General features: G+C 44.7%; 1 long non-coding RNA gene across 2 annotated transcripts in view; it reads left to right on the forward strand.

The window, feature by feature from the left end:
• Nucleotides 1-1,417: 1,417 nt before the first annotated feature.
• LOC147748102 (uncharacterized) overlaps nt 1,418-24,081 on the forward strand; it is a 367,443-nt gene continuing 344,779 nt past the window's right edge. Inside the window, exon 1 of one of the 2 annotated variants that reach the window (XR_015308627.1) lies at nt 1,418-1,504. This is a non-coding gene — a long non-coding RNA (uncharacterized LOC147748102). Of the gene's footprint in view, nt 1,505-7,108; nt 7,202-24,081 lie in introns of those variants that run through there. The other variant, XR_015308625.1, reaches the window with a different exon arrangement.

Raw genomic sequence — 24,081 nt, forward strand, 5'->3', positions numbered from 1 at the left:
GTATCGCAACATCCCTCACTGCACCACGAAGTATGCTCCCAGTGACCTACTCATGAAGCGAGTGGTGAGAGACAACATTCTCACCAGTGATCTATGGGTCCGGTCACACTAGACATGGAAGGTACCCAGGCCCGGCAGTAACACAACAATGACAGAGCCAGTCAGAGAAGGGGGGCCTGCACGTCAGCCATACATGATGGGGACTACGTGGTGGTCAAGGACCGGCATCCTGGATCCAAGTTCCGTACACATTCGAAAGGGAACTGTGGAAAGTGGTGCAAGTCAAAGGGTCAATGGTGACGGTAAAAAGAGGTACCCAGCAGATTGCATGCAACGTGTCGTGGTTCAAAAAAGCGCCTGAACCTTGCGGAGGGAGTGATGGATCCCGAGCCGGAGGAATGGCTGGAAGAGGAATACCCCTAACCGGTAGAAAATGCAGAATGTCAAAGTATCTCAGGCGAAGGACGAGAGAGTGACAAGGGCGACATGGCAGCGGACACCACTGTGTTAATGAATCCGGGGAATGAAACATCTGCAGATTTCCGTGGCAGCCAGCATTACGGATTAAGGGGGAACCCTAAACACAGCACTCGATTGAAAGACTTCTATGCTGAGGGAGAAGGCTAACCGGGAGGCTTTGAGAAATGAACATACTGGCCCTGGATTGTTATTGATATTAGGTGTGGTGTTAATGTTGTTGATATTCTCACATGTTCCGTGGGATAGATGGGATGTAGTGAGCCACCCAGCCACTGATATACATTGTTGCAGCAACAGCTCCCTGGGTTGGGCTGGGCTCGGACCACAGAGTATAAATAAACGGCGACGTTGGCGCACGTGGCTTGCGACGCATCCATATACTGGTGTCCCCTTATTGCGGCTGTGGCATAAGTATTCCTTGTCCATCCCCGCTATCCCCAGCAGTCGGCTAACGCCCAAGCCGCATGCCCTGAGGTGCCTCCCTAGTCCTACACTATCGCAGGGGACTATCTGGTCTGGAAATATCAAGAACATCCACAATGCTACTGATGTTATGATCGAAGAAGCTGAATAGCTGTGCGCATAACTTTGGAGAAGCCAGGGTGTGGCCAAGATGGTGACCAAGATGGTGACCAGAGTGGACGCAGATTGAACAGCTCTGCAAGCCCCCGTCAAAAAATCTGACTTAATCCTGCCCATCCAGCTACCGTGAGACGGTTCTGATGCCTCCACCTGAGGCAAGAAAGGGAATCAAACGGGGAGTGGAAAGTAAAACATCCCTCTCGGGATTTGCAACATTTATGTCAGGATTCACTTTGCCCGCGCCTGCCTAAATGAAGAAACTACAACTCCCATGACCCTTTGCATCAGGAAGTATAATGCTGTCCGGGGCCGGTGGGAAGGTTCGCGTAATTCTGTTTCCTGGTTCTGCTCGGAAGACGTTCCTTGTTTGATGGCTACGCTGGGGTGATTTCGGCAGTGCGGAGCACTGCTAGGTCGGAGCTGCTTTCCCCTTCGGATTAAGGTACTTTTGGGCACTCGGCGCTGGGAGCTTCTCTCGTGCCAACTAACTTTGCAGGCGGAGTTTGTAGGCATACCGGGGGTTGCGCATTTCCTTTGTGCGTGCCGGTCCTGCCTTCTCCACCGCTATACAGATTCTACCACTTAGCAACGGGGTGTTGTAGTAGAGCTGCTACACGCTGCCGGGTGATATTCCGGATTGGTTAAGGCTCATGAAGAGTGGTCCTGGCAGCGGAGCGTAGTGGGGGTGTTCTACACGCTTCCTTGTGCCATTCAGAGCTCATTGTTTTACTGGAGCGGCAGTGGTGGTCGAAACTAACCGCTTCCGGTATTTTCTGGTCGTGTGTTTCAACTGTAGTAGTGGAGTGTGGTGGTGGATACAACCACATGCTCCCATTCTTTGCTTGTGCTCAGATATTGACTGATACAGAGTCGAGTGGTGGTCGCAACTACAGACTACCGTTTAATTTCGTTTCTTTTGGGTCATTTGTTTTCCTTCATTAACATTTCCTTTGGATGGTGTACTTTCCACAACGTTGTTGGCAGAGTGCTTTTGGCTTGTCCTCTTAAATCTGCCAATTGATTATTCTTTCGTGGGACGGGATATTGCAAACGCACAAACAGAAGGGATTCACTGTGTCATCTCCAAATAAGAATGGTGTGTGTGTGAAAGACCTCTCAGTATTTAGGGTTTACCAGGTGCCTATTTCATTGTTATAATTAGATGTGTTTGGTTACAGGAGAGCTTGACAGAGGCATACCTAGGGGAACGCTGGAAGACTTATTACAGCTTTGCTAAGGTATTTGAGGTTTAGTGAGAATTCATGAGAGTAGATTTTCTTGTTTCTCATTTTTGATGTGTATTCTTTGTTCTGTCATTTCAGGTCCTTTGTGTATGCTGACCCTTCCCCGTTCCCGGTCCTTTTCTTTATTTTCCCTCGCCTGATGGTTCGAACACCCTGTGTATTACAATCAGTGTGTTTGGAACGTCTGGAGGTGGACCCATATATTCATCATCCGGATCCTGCAAAGCGGGCCCTGATAGAATTACGCACCCAAGATCTTTGCTTTGCCCGATCCGGGGGTGGGTATCATGGCTACCATGGAGGATGTAATGCAGGCCCTTGTCGTGGTACAACAAGAGTTGATCGCGTCTAGAGCAGAAACTACTGCCCTTCGCGATAGGGTAAACAAGTTGGGTAGAAAACCTTTTGATGCATCTGTACCAAATCCTCAGATACAGGTTACGGTACCTCCCCCCATACCGTTGGCTACTCCTGAAAGGTATTCAGGAGATCCCTCCAAAACGCAGGTATTCCTTACAAAGATCCTGCTGCATTTTTCATGTAAGCCTGCCTCGTTTCCAAATAACCATTCCCGAGTGGCATTTGCCATTTCTTATTTGGTAGGGGATGCGGCAAACTGGGCTGTTCCCCTAGTGCGGAACAATGACGCCATATTGTCGGATTGGGCGGTCTTTAGGGCAGAGCTCGAGAGAGTGTTCGACAGAAGAGCAACCACCTTTAGCGCTGATAAGGAGCTCTTAGAATTGAAACAGGGAAAGAACGATCTGGTCACGTATTTGACGACCTTTAATAGGTTGGTGGCTGAATCGTCTTGGCCGGAGGAGAAACAGATGTCTATTTACTATCAAGGGTTACGTGAAAGTTTAAAAGACATCATAGCTCAGATTGATCCGCAACCCACTACTTGTACGGGCATGATTAATTTATCCATACGTCTGGATGGTAGGTTGCTAGAGAGGAGTGGGGAAAGAAGGAGATGGGATAGAGGATATACTAGACAGGAGTACCCAGCCAGGAGAGGAACGCCCTTACCAGCAGAGGGAAATGAACCCATGTGAATAGGAGCAGTGAGGGCTCCGTTGCCCAGAGAGGAGAGAGAAACCCACAGAACACAAGGATTGTGTATGTACTGTGCACAAAAGGGGCATTATGTGCGGGAATGTCCTGCTAAGCAAAAAAACACCGGAGGGTGGGTTAAGAAAAAATTGGGGGTGTCCTTCACCGGTTCTAGTCAGGAGTCCACAGGTGAGAACAGGAAGGAAACCGGAGAAAAAACCCAATTGCAACTCCCTTCATTGTCTAGCGGAGCAGTTCAGGACTCTGTGTCGCATATTGTTCTATCTATGTGTCTGGAGAGCCACCAAATCATACATCAGGTTATGGTAATGATTGACTCAGGTGCCACGGGCAACTTCGTAGACAGTAGGTTGGTGTCTACCCTCTCTCTGATTCGTATACCAAGGGAAAACCCAGAGGAGGTTTGGGCTGTAGATGGGAAACCATTGAAGTAAGGATTGATTACCGAAAAAACAGAGGAAGTGCTGTTGACAGTTAATGATGATGAGGGGGAACATAAAGATTTGTTAACGTTGAATATCATTGAGGCTCCTCAGTACGAAGTGATCTTGGGCATGCCATGGCTGACATACCACAATCCACATATCAATTGGAAAGATAGGACAATACAGTTTCAGTCAGAGGAATGTCAGTCCCATATGGTTTCCCGTCCCTATACCCAGGCAGCTGCTTTGTCAATTCCTTATGTAATAGCCACTGCGGCTGAAAAAGAAGTGGTTCTGCCATCAGTTTATCGAATGTATGAGGATGTCTTCAGTGAGAAACTGGCTGAGAACCTGCCCCCTCATAGGGAGTATGATTGTTGCATAGATTTGGTGGATGGAGCATCTATACCATTGTGTCGTGTGTATGCATTATCAGTACCTGAAACTCAACAGCTGAAGAAATACTTGGACCAATATCAATCGATAGGTTTCATTAGACCTTCTAAGTCCCCTGCTGCCTCTCCTCTGTTTTTTATAGCGATAGCCAATGGTGATCTGAGGGCTTGTGTGGATTACAGAATGTTGAATGAAAACACCATACGCAACAGATATCCTCTTCCCCTTATCTCAGTCTTACTAGATCAAGTCCGAAATGCTTGTATCTACACTAGATTGGATCTTCGTGGGGCTTACCACTTAGTGCGTGTGAGAGAGGGGGACGAGTGGAAGACTGCTTTCAAAACCAGGTATGGGTTGTTTGAATACACTGTGATGCAATTTGGGCTGTGTAACGCCCCTGCGGCGTTCTGATATTTTTTGAATGATGTGCTGAGAGATCTAGTGGACATCAGTGTTGTTGTCTATATTGACGACATATTGATTTACTCTGAAGAGGTGGGCTCGCATAACGAACATGTTAGACAGGTACTACAACGCTTGAAAGACAATAGCCTTTTCTGCACGTTGAGTAAATGCAAGTTTGATGTGGACACAGTGGAATTTCTGAGAGTGTTGCTTTGTCGTGAGGGTTTGCAGATGGCGGAACGGAAGGTACAGGCAGTACAGTCTTGGCCTGTACCTAAGACAGTAAGAGAGGTACAGTGTTTCATGGGTTTTGCCAACTACTACAGACGGTTCATTGTCCATTTCTCACAAATAGCCGCCCCTTTGACATGTCTTCTCAAAAAAGCGGTGGAGTTTCTTTGGTCACCGGAAACTGAAAAGGCCTTTTGTTATCTCAAACAAGCATTTATATCAGCTCCCATTTTGGCTCATCCCAAACCTGATTCGCCATACATAGTAGAAGCCGACGCTTCAGATGAGGCTATAGGGGCCATATTGTCACTGAGGGACCGACAGATCGGACAATTGCACCCTGTGGCTTACTTGTCCCAAAAGTTAAGTCAGGCAGAGAAGAACTATACTATAGCCGAAAAAGAGCTCCTGGCTATAAAAAGAGCCTTCCCAGAGTGGAGACAGCACCTGTGGGGGGCAGCATTCCCTGTTACGGTGTATTCAGATCACCGCAACTTGCAGTATATGAGAACAGCTAGACATCTGTCACAGAGGCAAATGAGGTGGATGTTGTTTTTTGCCGGATTTGACTTTGTAATAACTTTCCGTCCGGGCATTGACAACAAAAAAGCGGACACTGTCCCGTTTGGAAAACTCAGAGACAGTAAGGCAAAACCCACGGATCGAGGCCATAGTAGACCCCAGCAAGGTCATATGTGTGCTGAGAGCTGATACCTTTCTGAAGGAAATCAAGAGTCAAGGATCAGACATTGCTTGGCTCTCTTGGAGCAGGAAGGGCGACAACAGGACTGTAAAACAAGGGTTGCCTTTTGTGCACAACAAACTCTACCTACCCATATTGGAAAGCAGGAAGAAAGCATTTGAGTGGTGTTACAATTCCCCTGTGTCTGGTCACCAAGGAGTGAAGAAAACTGTACTGTTGTTACTGAGGCATTTCTGGTGGGAGGCTATGCACAAAGATGTAGCTTCATGGGTGGGTAGTTGTGAGAACTGTGCCCGGGCCAAGAGCGACAGTTGTCGGAGTAGAGGAAAACTCATGACCATGCCCACACCTAAGAGGCCTTGGCAAAGCATCAGCTTGGACTTCATTATGGGGCTGCCATTGGATCAAGGATACACAGCAGTGTAAGTGGTGGTGGACAGTCTCACAAAAATGGGACATTTTATTCCGTGTCGGAATCTCCCCACCGCGGGTCAGACAGCCCAGCTCTTGTTGACAAACATCTTCCGCCTCCATGGTATCCCGGAGGTTATCATTTCCGATAGGGGTCCACAATTCATCGCCAGATTTTGGAAGTCGTGGTGTCAGGCTTTGCATATCGAGTCCACTCTGTCTACCAGTTTCCACCCCCAAACCGATGGCCAAACCGAATGCTTGAATCAAACTCTAAAGAAGTACCTGCGGTGCTATGCAATGGATGCTCAAGACTCCTGTGTATCGTTGTTGTGGCTTGCTGAACTGGCTTATAACAATGCTTGGCATAGTTCATTGGGGGTGACACCGTTTTATGCCAATTATGGGTTTGATGCACGTGTTATGCCGGTTAGCATTCCTGGGGAGGTGGTCCACCAACCTTCAGTCATGGGACAGATCCGTCATTTACATGCTGTTCAAAAGAAAGTGTCCAAGCATCTGAACAAGGCCAAGGGAGATTACAAGAAGTGGGCAGACAGGCATCGAATTGAGGGTCCAACGTATCGTGTGGGTGACAGAGTCTGGTTGTCCACTCGGAATATTCGATTTAAGCTGCGCTCTGTATTTCACCCTAGGTACATAGGGCCGTACGTTGTTCTCAAGCGGATTAACCCGGTGACCTATAAATTGAAACTCCCAGCTTCACTTCGCATCCATCCGGTGTTCCATTGTAGTTTGTTGAAACCTGCACAATCAGCCAGGCGGCGGCCCCTCCTCCGGTAATGTGTGATGGGGGTTTGGAATACGAGGTTCGTTGCATCAAGGACTCCAAGAGGTCTTGAGGTTCACTGTGGTACTTGGTGGCATGGAGCGGGTACACCGCCGAGGATGATTCCTGGGAGTCTTGCGGGAATGTCCATGCACCTGCTGCGCTGCGGGCCTTCCATTGGCGATACCCTGCTAAGCCCGGGCCTAGGAGGCGCTAGGGAGGAGGGCATACTGTCAGGATTCACTTTGCCCGCGCCTGCCTAAATGAAGAAACTACAACTCCCATGACCCTTTGAATCAGGAAGTATAATGCTGTCCGGGGCCGGTGGTAAGGTGCCCGTAATTCTGTTTCCTGGTTCTGCTCGGAAGACGTTCCTTGTTTGATGGCTACGCTGGGGTGATTTCGGCAGTGCGGAGCGCTGCTAGGTCGGAGCTGCTTTCCCCTTCGGATTAAGGTACTTTTGGGCACTCGGCGCTGGGAGCTTCTCTCACGCCAACTAACTTTGCAGGCGGAGTTTGTAGGCATACCGGGGGTTGCGCATTTCCTTTGTGCGTGCCGGTCCTGCCTTCTCCACCGCTATACAGATTCTGCCACTTAGCAACGGAGTGTGGTAGTAGAGCTGCTACACGCTGCCGGGTGATATTCCGGATTGGTTAAGGCTCATGAAGAGTGGTCCTGGCAGCGGAGCGTAGTGGGGGTGTTCTACACGCTTCCGTGTGCCTTTCAGAGCTCATTGTTTTACCGGAGCGGTAGTGGTGGTCGAAACTACCCGCTTCCGGTATTTTCTGGTCGTGTGTTTCAACTGTAGTTTTGGAGTGTGGTGGTGGAGACAACCACATGCATCCATTCTTTGCTTGTGCTCAGATATTGACTGATACAGAGTCGAGTGGTGGTTACAACTACAGACTACCGTTTACCTTTGTTTCTTTTGGGTCATTTGTTTTCCTTCATTAACATTTCCTTTGGATGGTGTACTTTCCACAACGTTGTTGGCAAAGTGCTTTTGGCTTGTCCTCTTAACTCTGCCAATTGATTATTCTTTCCTGGGACGGGATATTGCAAACGCACAACAGAAGGGATTCACTGTGTCATCTCCAAATAAGAATGGTGTGTGTGTGAAAGACCTCTCAGTATTTAGGGTTTACCAGGTGCCTATTTCATTGTTATAATTCAATGTGTTTGGTTACAGGAGAGCTTGACAGAAGCATACCTAGGGGAACGCTGGAAGGCTTATTACAGCTTTGCTAAGGTATTTGAGGTTTAGTGAGAATTCATGAGAGTAGATTTTCTTTTTTCTAATTTTTGATGTGTATTCTTTGTTCTGTCATTTCAGGTCCTTTTTCCCTGCTGACCCTTCCCGGTCCTTTTCTTTATTTTCCCTCGCCTGATGGTTCGAATACCCTGTGTATTACAATCAGTGTGTTTGGAACGTCTGGAGGTGGACCCATATATTCATCATCCGGATCCTGCAAAGCGGGCCCTGACAATTTATGCCTGGTCGGGCTCTGGGGAAGCATACGGAGCCGGATGCGAACAGCGGCCCACTCAAACAAGCCGTACAACGGTGGCAACGTCGGTTTCCTGACCCCCCTGTTGCAGACGGAGACAATTGCTACGTGGCTCCCTGGGGTCAGATCCGACAGGAGGCAAAGATAGGGTGACCAGAATTTTTAAGCCAAAAACCGGGACATTTCAAGGAAATAGAAGAAAGACTAAAATGTTACTTCAAGCAAGAGGACAGAATGACAGCGCTCCTCAGCAGAAAATTACAGAAAAGGCTGTTAGAACATACGTAAAAAGCAATTTTTCAAACCCAGTAGCTTGCCTGATAATTACATTGTTTTCTTGAAACAACTGATATCTTTCCCTGCTTAGTAAAACATTTAAAAGCACCTTCTGCCGTTTTCAGTCGACTCTCTCTAAAAACCGGGACAGGAACTACATTCCCTGAAATCTGCTGGGACAGCTGGTAAAAAACCGGGACGCCAGGTCACCCTAGGCCAGGGGTCTTCAAACTGGGGCGTGCCCCGCTGCGGGTCCGTGGAGGCATTCCCAGGGGGCGCAAATGCTTCACTAAGTACTTGTAAATAACCATGGCCAGAAAGCACGACTTTCTTTAGTTTTTTGCTTCCAGGCCGTCTTTATTTACATGAAGCAGTTGAGGATAGGAGTACCACCTTTCACAGTGAATGCCTGCCATCTGTTCACTGTTAAGAATCTTCAAATGCCAGGACACCTGCATTCATTCTTAACACAGCTTTTCTGTCTTTCTGTACTTTAGTTATCATTCAGAGGTCATTAGGGCAGCAGTAGAACATATTTTAAAGTGTTTCCTTCTAACATTTTCTATTTAAATTATGTGTTATTAACAGAAAATGTGATTTTTCAAATATTTGTATGACATTAACTTACTGGTCATCCCAGCAATTGTGTTCCCAAATCCTATGGATGTGACGTAAAGAACATGGCAAAAAACAACAAAATATTCTAGAAGTATTTTGTTCTTGTGAGGCCAGAGTCACAGAACTGAACTCAACTTGACACAGTGCAGCATACTGACACATGTATTTATAATGGTCTGAGGTCCCAACAAGTAACAGAAAGCTCTGAAGATATTTTAAACATTATTTTAAAATTGTAACAGTACAAGACAGGCTGCCGCACAATATTTTGGTATATATGATGAAAACAAGTACTTTCCAAGAATATATTTTCATAATAGCTAACCTAGTGTAGGCATTTTAAAAAGTCTATTAAAGGACACTTTTCAAAACTCAGCATCCTTACACTATCTTTCAAAAAAAGTTATAAATGTTTGTCATCATGAAACTTCAAGTGATTCTTTAAATTAAATCACGTTAGAGCCTGTTGTATCTTATGTCTTCCTGCTGCTCAGCTAGAATGCATGTGATGTGGAATGTTGGATGAATGGAATGTTAGAGGTTTGTGAATGTCAGTTGGGTGAGGGCTGAGCAGCAGGACAGCTGCTCCTGATGGGGTTATCGTTTTATCTTATTAACATCTTAACTTAAATAAAGTAACTTGCTTAATCTACATGGAAGTACCGGCCTCTTTCTGAATACATCAGAGCCCTCTCCTCTGAACTCTCACCTTCTGCACCCTCCAAACACAATGTATGGGAACTGTTTTGTAAAATTAAGAACACCTTGGTCCCGGTACATTTAGGCAATACCAACCCCTGTTTACATGCAGATTTCTTCTCAGGTGAGTAGAGGGTGTGGGAGGAAGGAGGCCAACAAGGTCAGATTGAGATCCCTAAACGTCCTGACCTCTTGGGCCTCAGACAAATGGCTCAAGAAAAAGCGGAACAGAGCATAATCCACGGACAGGGTGAACAAGATGATCCTGAATAGAGGGCGCTATGGGGGGTCTCATGTTTTCATTCACAAATGGACTAAGACAGTTGCCTCACTTCCTGAATAAGATGCGCTGAAGAAGGTTGCAAGAAATGCACAATCATTAATGTTTTATTTTTAGTGGCATCACTACCACTATTAGTGCAACAGGTGCATTGGCACTGGGGCAATGGTGTGAGGAATCACTACACCCCAATTAAGGATGGGTCACTAGCAAAAAAGGTGGGAGAGGGATGCCATTTTCCTAGTTGGTAATGTGGCCCAAGTCCCCCATGCCACACAGGGAACAGGTCCCAAGCAACAGAGGGGCAAAATGCGTGACATTTCCTCTTTTTTTTTTACAAAAAGGAACAGACAGCCTTTCTTTATACCTCGGGTCTAGCAGCAATGGCCCAGTAGTGTGGGCAGAGGAATAGGTACAATTGCTGCTGCAGGTGCTGTGTCACCGGGTCAAAAGGGTGTGAGGTACCAACGAAACACATATTATGGCTGTTTTACCATCATCCCTGTCTTATATTAGGGCTCAATGCTCACTTGTTGTGCTAGTGTTGCTTTGGGCATTAAACCAACGGCACCAGAGAGAAGAACATTAAAGCAGAGGAGAGACCTTAGCTAAGGCATCAGAGATAGCAGAAAAGAGAATGGGGAGGTAACAAGGGGCAGAGGAGACGTCCCCCTTCACAAGGCATTAGCTCTTATCAGTGAGGCCCTGCACAGGAGTGTGAAGAGCCCCCTGCTCACAATTTTGACAGTCTTACTTTAGAATAGAGGCATGCCGGATAGCATTAGGGTTGAGGGCATCCTTGCTGCAAAGAGGCGAGAAACACATGGGGTTTCATTTTATCTGAAAGGGACAGAGTATGTTTCAAAATTGGGGTGATGACCAGGCTTGGCGGGGAAGGGGTGAAAGAGGCAAAGGGGATACCCTGCTACTCAGGGCGGCAGCTATAATTAGTGCAGAAGGTGCAGTTGCATTGGGGCCCAGGAATGGGAGGGGTTCACAAAACCCCAAATAATGGGAGTCGTTGTTTGTGTCTATTTCAGGTTTTTTAATGTATTTTCTCATAAGTCTCACATTTAGTGTGGCTTATGAGATACTAAAAAACTGCCTGTGAAATGATCTCATACACACTACCCCCTGTGGTCAGCCCTGCTCTTCTCGCTTTCTCCAGTCTTTCCATATTTCAGGGCCCTCCCTCCTCCAAAAAAAGATTGAAGACCTCTCCCCTAGGCGAAGACTGAGTGCAGCGCGTGAGGCCCGGGACAGGAAATCAACACTGGGACCTCGCCTTGTGGTGGCCCCTCCCACAGGCCTGCGGGGAGAGTAACGTGAGTACCGAGGCCGATGCATGTCCTACACCACCGGCGGGCATGGCTGGGAGGCGTGAGGTCGGCGGGTCTACCAGATCACACAAGGAAGCCCATGAGGTGAGAGCTGGCGCGCATATGATGGGCCCCGTCAAGAGCCATGTCTAGATCCCTGCTGGCCTGTAGGAGACTCTTCGAGACGGTAGGGTGTTAAAATATCGATTACAAAAATATAGCTGACATAAATATCGTTGTAAAAATATCGTTTACAAAAATATCGACACCCTATACTTAAACAGGTAAGTACATAAATATCGAATCCAAAATATCGTTGTAATTAATATAGATGTAAAAAATATCGACTTTTTAAAATAATTAGAATTACATTAAATAATAAATAAATATAAGTACTATTAACAAAATACATTACATTACTTTTATTTTTTAACTATTTCAAAAAAAATTACTACACTTTTTAATTATAAACTTAATAAATGTGGACATATAAATTGATTTTACACATTACTTTATATAACAACAATAATACATACATATAATTAAAATACCCCTAAACCCAAAACTGACCCTGAACCCTAAAAATACCCCTTTACCCAAAAACTGAAAACTGACCCTGAACCCTAAAAATACCCCTTTACCCAAAAACATTTTCACTAAAAAAATCCTGTACACACACCTAAAATTAAATAAAAAATTAACATAATTAATTACATAATTATTATTCAATGAACTAATTGAAATTAATTAACTATTATTTATTACACTATTTATATTCATTTAAAACATTAATTAATGTATTATTTCATTATATTTAAATTACTTCCCACCCTACTCCCCTATAAACCCACAACCCTCTACGGAACTATTAATACTAAATTCAACTGAAAATACATTATTAAATAATAATATACTACTAAAAATACTACTTTGACTACAAATATTCATTAAAAACACTACATTACTTATAATTATTTAAAAAACGATAATATTGTAAACTATGTTTTTGTAAACGATATTTATTACAACTATATTAATATTAACGATATTACTTACCTGTCTGTCGATTTTCTGGTCAGACGATATTTTTGTCATCGATATTTCTTCCTGTAGATATTTTTGCAGCGATATTTAGGTTAGTCGATATTTTTACGACGATATTCCTGCTCTGTACCCTTCGAGACGGAGGCCCGTACGCAGAGTTTCCCCGCTGGTGGAAGGGCCCTGTTGAGTGTCCCAGCACACAGAACATTCGCTAGCCATAAAGAGATATTAACCCTCCCTCTCCTTCAAGCGACATAATTACATGACATTGGTAGTGAAGGGGGAGAGGAAGACACCAACTCAGAGGCATTTTGGCCTGCTCACACGACACCTAAGTTACTGCCTACTGCTAGAAGAGAGAGGCTCTGTGTAAGGTAAAGCAGACATTCGCAACGCTATCTCCCTAAACAATTCTGTGTGGAAGTAGTAGTTGCGACTCTTGGGTTTCCTCAGCGGGCATCGTAATAGGAGAGAACACACAACCCACCAGAGAACCCAACACTCGGGCCAGTGGAACTAATGGGCTATGGTGGTAGTGAAGAGGCCCATGTAACCACTGTTGGCACATTGCAGTACGGCCACACATTGACCTCGGGATGGGTGCAATGCCACACACCCTCGACATATGAGCATCGAGCTGGGGAAATAGGCTACAACTGCGGCACAGGCGCACGCAAAACTGCAGATATACTGAGGCAAATATTAATGTTTGAACAATACATGGTAGACAGTTGCTACAGTGTTTAACTACAAAATATACAGTCTGCGGTTCGGAACGTAGCCTGGGGTGCGGGGCCCAGCCCTAGACAAAGCAAACCACGCAGACTGCAGTAACATTCAGGAGCACATGATAATTGGGCGTATCCGCCCAGCTGTCCTGAAAGCACAAACATGGGAAAAGATAGACTACAGAGAGGGGCACAACAAATGATGATAGACCACTACACGGTGCAGGGAGGTGCCTCGAAATCAAATGGCGCATGCCAGACACCCCTGGAGGGTAAAAATACACAGCTACATCTCACTGGAGCCCAAATTCTTGCGGCGATAGAGGCTTCTAGTGTGGCTGTGCAGGCCGAGGTCAATGCAATGTCCCTAGATGTCGGCCTGTTACGAGCCGACCTCCGCACTGTAGCGGAAAGATCCATAACCATAACCACTGAACAAAACGTCATAGAGCTGCAGAGTGAGGTCTCCACACTGAAGGCAGCAACTGACCTATCCGTTGAGTCAGTGGCGTAACGAAACTTGAGGGGGCCCCCCTGCAAAACACAATGAGGGGGCCCCCCGCCAGCGGCCCGGCCCACCACCTACCACCGCCCACCAATTTTTTATCACTAATATGCATCTCACATGGGAGTCACGGAGGACTACAAGAAGGGTGCGCAGGGCTTTTTTACGGGTGTTTATGGCCGTACAAATGAGCTGTGCCCCCATCCAATAGAATGTGCATGGCATGTGAAATGTCACCCTCTTACAGAGATGTTAAAAAAATACGAATAAATCTCGCTCCTTAAACACAAAGAGTGTCTTGTATTTGAGCGCACGTCAAAATAAGTGCACGGAGGTTTGTTTACACGATCCTCGGCAGACATGATCATAATGAGTGTTCCCCCCATGCCTCTGCCTCACTGACTCGCTGCAATAACCTCTCGGTATGGCTGATGGGTTGCACCTCTTTGAGTCTCGCACACACTTACACCACAGCTGTCCTAGGCCTCACTCACTCGTGCACTCCAATGCTCAGAGGCAGTTTAATTTGCGTTATGTGCTAGTGCTATATAAACATGTGCCCTACACAGGCCGACTATTCAAGTATCTATGAAGCCATCCTGCAGCACTGGCTTCCCTCAGCTACTTATACCAAGATATATTTGTGGGCAGTGGGCACCTTTGCTAACCAAGGACCCGCGTAAACAATTCGGTACAAACACACACACAAAAAAACCTAACACCTCATTAAACACTGGAGCATTTATCTATCTCCAAGTAGAACAGGCATCCGTCACAGGGTACAACGAGCTATCATGGTGAAAACTCACCATACTGAACGCTCACCTTCAACAAACAGATTTAGCAACCGACTACCGTGAAAACGCATGGAAAGGCCTCGTTACTGAAAGGTGCTGAGATGCCATGTTAAAGGAAGATTGGGCGCCATACAGGTACCATGATGAACAACATATAAATAATGGATCTCATTCGCTATCACAGAGCTTAGAGATGGGACACAGGCGCTACACTGTGACACCTGAAGGGCTGCGCTGGACAGAGTGGCTTGAAGGCAGGTGATGACTCCGCCCCGGTAAACACAGGATCTGTGGTTTCTTCTGCCCAATTTCACCTAATCTGCACATGGTCTAGATTTTTGCTTAAACGCTATAAAGTGAACAGTCTGTCTCTCCTAGCTGTTGAGCAATGGCTGTTATTACCCATTTCAAAAGGGTACCAATTTTGCCCACAGTGGAAAGATAAAAGGCGGAGTAAGCATTGGAATCTATTATCAAGGTCTACAGAATCAGACGTAGTAATCCGCTGCTGACCCGTCCTCTAGGGTTTTCATCCTACAGAGGAAGGCCTTCAGAGTTCACTCTCTCTCTCTCTCTGCCGCAAACGCCCCAAACCAGTAAGGGCTGAAGGCCTCGCACTGAAGGAGAGTCCTCACAGTAACTCTCGTTGTCCTTAACACCCAGAGATGGTCGCCCACAGCCACAGTCGAGTACAGGCAGAGCAGACATCTTAATGTCAGTAAACACCCTTTTTGGTACAAGACAGATTACAGGAATGGTGATAGCCTCATGTTCTCTTGAGTCCCAGTCTATGACCCCTCAAAAGGTAAACCAACAGAAAATATATGACATACTACAGTGCATAAATACAGGCGTTTTATTACCTGCATTATCCCCGTTTTTACCACGAATACTAAAAACCCCTAACGGCCTTGGTTTGATCCAGACAAAACCTTGAAACTTAAGCACAGTACCTTTCCAAACACATGCCCTACACTGCGTAGCATGCAACCCATGTAGGAAAGCACTTCAGTGCTCAACATAGGGTAGGGAGCGTTGCAATACAATACAATTGGTAGCGTAGCACAGTGCCGTGGGACCTAGTATAAGGAAGGAAATGGGGTCCTTGGCTGCTGGTTCAATTATAAAATACACTGATAATCAGTAGTCTGTGGACCTCTAAGGCGTCTTGACCCAGAGCCACTACACCTGCTTCACCAACTGAGTCTACCCCTCAGATTACTACATAGGTCAAACTCGGAGATGGGCTATGGAGCATATGAGCAAAGTATACCCAGTTTACCTCCAACATCATTGTAACGTTAGCCATCGTTACAAATGGGTTCACCCATTTCAAATAAAAAAATTAAAAATTTGACTGTTTCTCACCAATGACTTCTGATCATTGAGAAACAAATCGCATTCATATGCATGTTGGTGAAAGGAAGGCGGTAGCTGTGCTATGTGAGGGAAAGTATACTGATCATGCATTATGGTGTGGTGCTCTTTACACTGGTGTGTCTTCATCTCTTTTGTGAACTAGAGTAGAGTTGGGGCAGGCCTGATGGATACGGGGTTATCTTTCCATCTCTTGGGTGCATCGTTGGAAAAGGCCTGCCTTGTAGATCTACTTTCTGGTGCTTTTCAGACTCCAGTCCAATCGTGCTGATAGTGTCTTGAATGTGGGTATGCCGAGAGCCATCAGAAATTGTGTTTTTGTCAGCCAGATAGGTGGAGGTGCTTGTTGAGATAGCTTCGTAGATATTCATGCAAATTAAATGAAGAAAGAAGGATCGGATTTACTGTCACTTCTAAAGTCATTAAGAAAAAGATGTAGGTCAGAATTGATAGCAGTCAAAAGAGTGAGTTATACTGATGAACTGTAACAAAGAAAAGCAGATTTCCTCACAAAAACTATTGCCACTCTACCCCACACACAGTTTCACTCACGTCATAGGCAGCCGTTTCTGCGCCTAGGCTTGCCTTGCACACTAACGTTCTACAAAATAGGTTGTCTGGGAGCTACCCTTTTTATCAGGAAAAGGATTGGGTCAACAATAGCAAAAATTCAGAGTTCCTTCTCCTGGATTCACTATTTATCAAATCTTTAATTAGTCATGGGGTCTTCCCTAGAGAAGCAAGGGGGTTTGTAGTGTTACAGTAGTTACCAAATTTACACTGCAATGAAAATGGTGCCCACAGGTATCAGCAAAAACATGAAACAATAGTGTTGTTGTATAAAAATATTGATCAATTATTTATTTAAAAAACATAATGCAAACAATTTATAATAAGTCACAACATGTACAAAATTACAAATTTATTCTAGGTTTTTACAAACGCAAAAAACATTCATCATTTTAAAAAAGATTATTATTAAAACATCATACTGTCAATTATACAATGGTTTTTGTTAAAAATTACTGGGACATAGGAACGAAAAAGTGTTGACGCGGCGTTTCGGTGCCTCTTTATTTTGCACCTTCTTCAAGGACTCGTTCACGATTCAGTTATTCTACTCTGAAAACATACAGTGATACATAATGTTAGGCCCATATTTTCGTACATTTGCACATAGATATTTAATAACATTTCTAGACTTAGCTAATATTTGGTAACTATGAACATCAATACAAGCGCCCTGCGGTTTCTTAGCATTCATTTTGTTAAAAGAATGCCAGGGATGGAATACATCCCTTGTGTTATGGGGGGTCTAATTGTTGTTATTTAGACACCTAGTGTTCTACTCCTTACAGGTTCTCACTTTCAGGGTAGATATATCGCCTTAGTGGGTTCTTTGATTTTTTTAAAATTTCAAACTGAACCCTTTAACTTACCCAGGTGCGAACATCCTGGTGATCTTTCTTGTATTTCAGATTGAACACGTTTCTTCTTGTGCTCGCTGTCTTTCCTTATCACTTATTTCTAAGGAAAATTGTATCGTAGGTCATGATCGATAACTGTGCTTGTTTTTTTACTTTAACTGTTGTTTTTGCACTATAATGAACTTATTCCCCAAAATTTTTTTACCTTATGCAAGTGTCTTTGGTTGAGCGTCACTTGTTTTGGTAAAGATTAGGGACACGCTTCAGTCCCGTATCGCAATGAAAGTTTTATAAAGGACTCGTAGCTATCATTCACTCCAGAAAACAAAGGTCCTAATTAGTGCTTCCAGTTATCCTTAACCCTGCACTAATACCTCAAACCTAGTGACTTCAACAGCTAACCGGATTCTGCTCACCGTTAGCTAAATACTTCCCCGGGGATTCGGACTACACTGAACCTTCACAAACAATGGTTAATATAACATTTATAGCAGCAATGCAAAAATCATATACATTTACATATAAATCCTTAAAACATTTAAAAATATTTGAACCAATATAGTAGAAAATCAGCAGCACATTTTATTTTCACGGTTTGTTTATGACCTATCCTGTCTACCTAATCTAACTAGTCCAAACCATCCTCTGGTTACCAGAAAATTACTGATAGAGCGCGCAGTTCTCCCGGGTCACCGAGGTTACCAATTCTTTACACGCACTGGGCCCTGGCGTGCGAATTTTCAAAATACCACACTAATAATTTGGGTGAACCGGGAGAGGATTACTTGGTTTCTCCTCCTGCACGCTGTTATGAGTAATTAAGGTTTGGTTTCACCTCTGCTTACCATGCATCTGACTTACCACAGGTACAATTCTTATGACGGATCTGGAGCTAATAGGGAAATAGCAGACAGGCCTAAGATCAGATACTCTTTATAATCAGTACAATACTTATCCACAATTCCTGTTAAATGACCACAGACACCTGAGGATGTTTAAAGCTTTATAAAAATTCAAAGAGAATATGACAAGGCAATAAGTGATAGGCAGAATAAAGCGTCTAACATCAAAATCAACACCATAAAATAGCTATAGATTAATGCTAAGACCATTTGAGTATATATGGGAAGACTAAAAGGTAGGAATTTTTAGAACAAAACTAGTCACTGCAACTTTATACTAGAACATAGGATGTGGATGGGACCTAGAACATGTACTTAACCTAATTTAAACTATTCTTACTAAGTTCACCGCAATCATGCTAAAGATAAGGGAAAAATTGGAACACACTAATACAATATAACAGTTGGTAATTTTCTAAGGGAGGGGAGAGAAGTGGAACAATTCTAAAACAATTGCATATAACTTGTTCTCAAGGTGATAGAGCAATATCACAGGCAAGAGTGCTTTATTAAGAAAATAGAGAGAGAAGAAGAGAGAGAGAGAGAGACGCAAACCCACAGGTTAATATTTACCTAGGTCTGAGAGAAGACTAACCCTGGCCACGGGTCAGTTGGAAGGACGGGGACAAGGACCCTCAGGAAGGAATGCCAGAATGCGAGCAGGTACAGCTCACGGACAGTAAGGACAGGATACCCCTCAGGATTTGGGATCAGGACTGGGCTCACCAAGGTACGACCAACACCCACAGCTTCAGAAGCAACGCCAGCGTTACCCCTCTCTGCAAGTAATCCGCCAGTAACCCCGATTGGGTTTTCGAATTCCCCAGCAAAGTGCTTCGCCAGCACTTAGGATTATTTCCACCCCTTAGGAGTTTGTGGAAAATATGGACAGAGTGCTCCGCAGCACTTCAGATTGAGCACCTATAGAGTTCGTAGGGTCAGTGACAGGTCTGCTACTCGGACAAGTCGGACAATTTTCCTAAGCTAAACTAGGGCAGTTATACTGTTTTGGGGTCCCTCAGACCACCCTCTAATGTTGCAAGTGACAGTTTCCCATATTATGATTGGTCAGGAGAGGTGGTGCGGTCATTACCACCTCCTAGAGTTTGGCTTTCCCATCATTATTATTCAATTTTGCACACCCGCCCCTCGGGTTCACGTTCCCAGGCATAGGAATACAGAATACAATACAAGTGTACAGCATATAGCAACAGTGTATGACAGTTCAAGGTGCAATACTGCATCTTCGGGATGGGTTCCCAGGCGCATCGGGCTTCAGGAGCCAGCTGGCTGGTTTTAGCTTCTGCGCAGTTAGGATTTTCCCCAGTCACATGACAGGGTTCAGAGGAGCCTCAGCATGGCGTTGCTCATGTATGCCCCAGCCCACAAAGACGCGGTACATGAAAAGTAAGCGAGAACAAATTAATATCACACATAAAAATGATCATACTGTATACCATGATGAAATTCTAAACATCCCTTATTTTATAATGACTATAGCGTTGCTGTTTTAGTGCGAAAAGACAGATAGGCTGAAGCAGCAGTAGCAAGCGGAGAGCGTGGTGAGAGACAAGCGGCCATGTTTGCAACAGTGCGCATGAGCACAAATTCCCTCCAGAATGCGAGTGCGTCACATCACATGGGTATGACCGACGCATGTGCAGACTGAATTTCAGCGAAGCAGCCGTTTTTAGTGCAAGCTTCGTTAGTATGAAAAAAGACATACAAGCAAGCATCCTGGGGACACCCGCGTGTTTGGGAAAACACTTAGTAAATGACAAACAATAGTGTTAATATGATTATACGGTTTTAGGCAAGGGTTTTGTATGAGAGCAGGGCGCTTACACACGAATCCCAGCTCCATCAATCCCCTCTTTGATGATATTTACTATCATCACCACATAGAAGGAAACAGATGCCAACTTTTCTCATTCATCCACATCACTCATTTGAATTTCAACAAATTTATCGTTGAGTTTTCTTGCAGCTTCTCTATGAGAGTGGTGATTTTTCACTTTTTTGTAAATTTCACTCTTTAACTCCTCTAATTCTAAATCATCAATATTTCTTTTCACCCCCCTCTTATTTACAGTATATTTCTTTTTGCACTTCTGGCATTTGCAGCAGATAACAATGATCAATACAACTACACCTATTATAACTATTGGCATCAGTATTTTCCACAAAAGATTTCTACCTAGGTTAGTAAACCAACTACCTATAGAGGAGAGACCCCCAGTCAGTCTCGTCCAGGCACTGTCAACCTCCAATGGTTTGAGTTCTTTTTCCAAATTAGTTATGTTTTTCACATATTGTTTTAGTTCGATACTTTTATCAGGAATGTAGGTGCAACAATGTTGCGCTTTCAGCATTCTACAGACTCCGCCCTCTTTTGCTAATAGGGTGTCAAGGGCAAGACGGTTTTGCAAAACCATTGATCTGATCGCAACCATTTCAGTATTGACCATCAGGAATCCAGCAGCAGTGTCCGTTGATAACCGGTCCACTACTGTAGACAATTTGCAGATTCTATGGGTGTTCAGAACTACCCCCATTCCAGGTATCAGTGCACTAAAAATATCACCTATAATTTCACCTACACTTTCACGTTTACTACGCACTAAGCCATTAGTCTCTTCATCGCTTCCAGCTGCATTATTCACATGGTATATTTTCGGGAAAACAATGCCAAAGTAGCAGCTTCCATACCAGTGATCCGGCAATTTGAAATAAGCCTTGTTCCCACATATATAATATATTCCGGGGAACACAGGTTCTGACCCATTTTTGAAACCCCAACCTCCAATTACCTTGTAATTATGTTCACATTCGCTGGAACCGATGAATACATTGTTATAGTACTCTGTCTTTTCCCTATGGATACAAAGTTTCCCCTTTCGTTCAAAATCCAGCAACAAGGCAGGACTAGCTTCGCCTGGCGAGGTGTTATCCATGTGCTCAGCCCACCTAGGGACTCTATCCTTCTCGTCATTTGCCTTCTTCTGAAACTTTTCTCTCCTTCTGTCTGCCATCTTTATGAACATCCTTTCCTGCTCTTGCAGAGAACAGGTCAGATTAGCTTGTCTTGCTTCATCTAAGTCTATGTTACCTATAGTCAGAAAATATTCTCCCATATAACGGGTCACGTCACTTTTAGTATGTACAAGGTTCAAGTGTCCTCTAATAGGAAGTTCAGAAAATACTACGTCAGCATTTGAATAATAATACTGCAAAGTGCTCCTATAAAACAAGCTAGCTAATATGCTACAGGAAATTCCATAGGTTAAAGGTAGATGGTGATATGTCACGCCTTCAGCCACTGAAGTTGGTAGCTTCATGCAGACATAACAGTCCTCTATTTCCATAGCTTCTACATAATGCACTAACAAGTTAGCAAAAACATTTAGATGCGTCTTGTTTCTCATTTTGTGAAAGTGTAGTCCATCCTCATCTGATGCTTCTAAATTAGGTCGTGTGTGTGTCAGTCCTACTCGTTTGTCGCGTCTTTCTAGGCTTCGTGGTGTTTCTGCAGTCTGTACAACCCCTACGTCTACTGCTTCGGGTTCAGTAGGGGACAAGTTGGGATTTTTACTTATCATAAAAGGTAGAAAAACTGTTAGTCCTATCCACATTACTATTAACATTGCTATACTACACAAGCATATTTTACAACAGGTTTTAAGACACCCACACCGGGATCTCCCAGAGACACTCGGATCAGACATATTTAGCTTACAGGTGGCTTTTGCTACCCCTCTTCGTTTCTTTGCACCAAAGGCTCACTTCGGGGCTCTCTCAAGGAGGGTCTTCGTCAGAACTCCGATCAGCGATGGACTCGTCGTCACTGTTGCCACTGTGGTGTGGTTCGTCTATTTCCTCCAACACAAAGTAAGTCCACTCAGGGCTCCGATACAGTCGGTTCTGTTTCTTTAGTCTGTCACTCTTTCTTAGCGATTTGCCTTGGGCTGCCTTTCTTTCACTTTCAGCCCTTTTTCTGTCTTTCAGTTTTTCTTCGACTGTCTTTAGTCTGAGCCTCAGTCTCTTGACGTATCGGGGTGCACTTCTGCCTCCGTGCCTCCCAGTTGTTGAGGAAACTTGGCCTTTTTCGTGCACTCTTTTTACTTTATGATGTGGCACCTCTGTTTTCCTGCCTGTCTGACTTGTTCCAGGTCTTTCGTCTATTTCTTCTGCCTGGTCCCTATTCTGTCCCTGCTCAGATTCAAATCGTACTTGCTTTTTATTTCTGGTTACTGTTGTTTCCGTTGTCTGAGCACTTGGATCTAATTCTATCTGTTCCTGTTCATGCTCTTCGATCTCTTCGTTTTCTTCTGCATGAACGTCAGCTCTAATTTCTAACTGTCCCTCTCCACTTTCTGGAGTTTCAGGAGTATTTTCGATGTCTTGATCTGACCCTACTTGGCCTATGTCCTGATCAGGTGGGTTGTGATTTTCATTTACCTGACCTTCTTCCTCTATTTCTAACTCACCTGGACTATCCCACTCACTGTCTAGGTAGGAATATTTCCTGGTTCGTATTGGATCATGAACCTGGTCGTCGGCGGGGTACCATTCAACGTCTCGACTTGTGCTCGGCAGTTCGATGTCAGCTAGCTCCGGACTTTCTTCCTCGGAAGCTTCTTCAGCTGCGCTGCCTTCAGCTCCAGTCGCGTTTTCTCCAGATACCCGCTTTGTGTGGCTGGCGTGGATCCACTTCGGTACACCAGCACACTTTACAGCAGTTGTAGTGACGAGGATCACTTGTCGTGGCTTTCCCCACCTTGGTTTCAGGCAACTGCTCCGGGTGTGTTTCTTTAACGCCACCCAATCTCCTGGTTGTAGTTTATGTGCCGGAGTCTTTGGCCATTCGTCTTCAGTCTCTCCAATCTGCTGAGAGAGAGAACGCACTTGGTCACCCAGCTGCTTGCAGTATTCTAATACCATATCATCAGAAATGCTTAGCAGTTTGTGTCCGGGTACCCATGCCTGTCGCATCACTCTTCCCATCAACACTTCATGGGGACTTAGGCCAGTTTTTCTGTTCGGGATACTTCTCAAACTCATCAGCACAAGGGGTAAAGCCTCTATCCAGTTCATCTTTGTGGAATTACACATTTTGGCCAGTCTGGATTTCAGGGTGCCATTTATTTGCTCTACTACCCCAGAAGCCTCTGGATGGTAGGCACAGTGCAGTCTTTGCTTCATTTTGAATGCTTTACAGAGTTCTTCAAGACATCGTTGGCAAAATGCCCACCTTGGTCCGTTTCGATTGTCTCTGGGATTCCATACCTAGGTATCAACTCCCTGAGCAATAACTTGGCTGTGGTGAGAGCATCATTTTTCTTCGCTGGATATGCTTCCACCCACCTGGAGAATAGGCAAACTATGACTAGGATATATCTATACCCTTTACATTTAGGCATTGTTATGAAGTCTGCCTGCATTCTGACAAAGGGACCTATTGCCTTTCCGATATTACTCTGTTCTACCACAGTCCTCTTTCCTGCATTGAACTGCTGACACACTAGGCACCTCTGGCAAAGCTTTTCCGCCTGGTTCCTGAACTTTGAATTACAGAACACCTTGTCAAACACCCGACACATTGCGTCCCTTCCCATATGTGTTGGCTCATGTATCATTCTGACCATGGGGTCTATCAGGCTGTCAGGCAATACAGGCACCTCAGTCGAGTTTACCACCACACCATCATCTCTCAGCTTGCATCCCTCTTCTCCACACCTTCCTTTCTCTTGTCTGTCTGTTGCCTGTTGCAAATCCTTTAATTCCTCCCACGTCGACACATTCTCAAACAACATAAGTTGGCAGCTGGTTCCATCCCATAACGCAATTTGGAGTG

This window comes from Lissotriton vulgaris, chromosome 1_1 (genome assembly GCF_964263255.1).
Source record: "Lissotriton vulgaris chromosome 1_1, aLisVul1.2, whole genome shotgun sequence".
Classification (NCBI taxonomy): Eukaryota; Metazoa; Chordata; class Amphibia; order Caudata; family Salamandridae; genus Lissotriton; species Lissotriton vulgaris.